Consider the following 807-nt stretch of genomic DNA (forward strand, 5'->3'; position numbering starts at 1 on the left):
GTGTAAGACCTTGGATTTTACTTGGAATGAGTGGAAAGCTATGGGGAAAGGGAATGAACAAGGGAGCAACATGATTTGATTAAGTCTTAAAAGAATCAATGCTGACTGCTGTATTGAGAACAAGACAAAGAAGGCAAAGAAGGAGGGATCACTCTTCCACCTTGTTCCTCTCCACAGGACAGCCCTGACTGCCACCTGATGCCCTCCCCTGGCCCTGTCCTGCTACCATCCATCCCCCGTCCATCCCCCTTTGGATTGGCTAAGCGTGTTCCCTCCCCTGGCTCCTCAGCTCCGGTTTGTGTCCACAGCTCCTCGGGGCTGGGCAAGGGCAGAACAGTTTGGCTGGGATCCCTGCTGGGTTTAGGTTTTTCATTGCTCAGCCAACTCCATCTCTCCCCAGCCCTCATATTCAGTGTTGCGGCGTCTTGCCATTCGCCCCAAAACCCAGTTCACACCCATCCCATCGGCCCCCAAAGTTCAGCAGGTAAGAGAGGGCAGGGGAGGTAGCTGGTATAGGAAGGGAATGGATGGGTATAGGAAGAGTTATTACATCTCACTTCTGTCCCAGGCTCAATGTTTGAGTGGCCTCTCTCCTCAGTCTTGCCCTGAAGAGCCTGCCCTGCCCTGGGTAAGTGCCCACAGCCTTTCCATGCTGAAATCCCTCACTCTGTCCTGTTGGCCTGAGGTCCAGCAGTTTGTGGCAGGTGGGCTCTCTGGAAAAGCTACCTAACTCTCCAAGTCTCCCTGCTTCTCTGCTGTCCCTCCTAATCTTAGTCTAGGGCAGTGGTCGGCAAACTCATTAGTCAA

General features: G+C 53.2%; 1 long non-coding RNA gene across 1 annotated transcript; it reads left to right on the plus strand.

Moving 5' to 3' along the window:
• The first annotated feature begins 6 nt into the window (after positions 1–6).
• LOC106724861 lies at positions 7–772 on the plus strand. The gene is made up of 3 exons (XR_001360703.1): positions 7–294; positions 401–484; positions 569–772. It is a non-coding gene; the product is annotated as an uncharacterized LOC106724861 (long non-coding RNA).
• The last annotated feature ends 35 nt before the right edge of the window (positions 773–807 follow it).

The sequence above is a fragment of the Myotis brandtii genome, unplaced genomic scaffold, assembly GCF_000412655.1.
Source record: "Myotis brandtii unplaced genomic scaffold, ASM41265v1 Scaffold36788, whole genome shotgun sequence".
Taxonomy (NCBI): domain Eukaryota; kingdom Metazoa; phylum Chordata; class Mammalia; order Chiroptera; family Vespertilionidae; genus Myotis; species Myotis brandtii.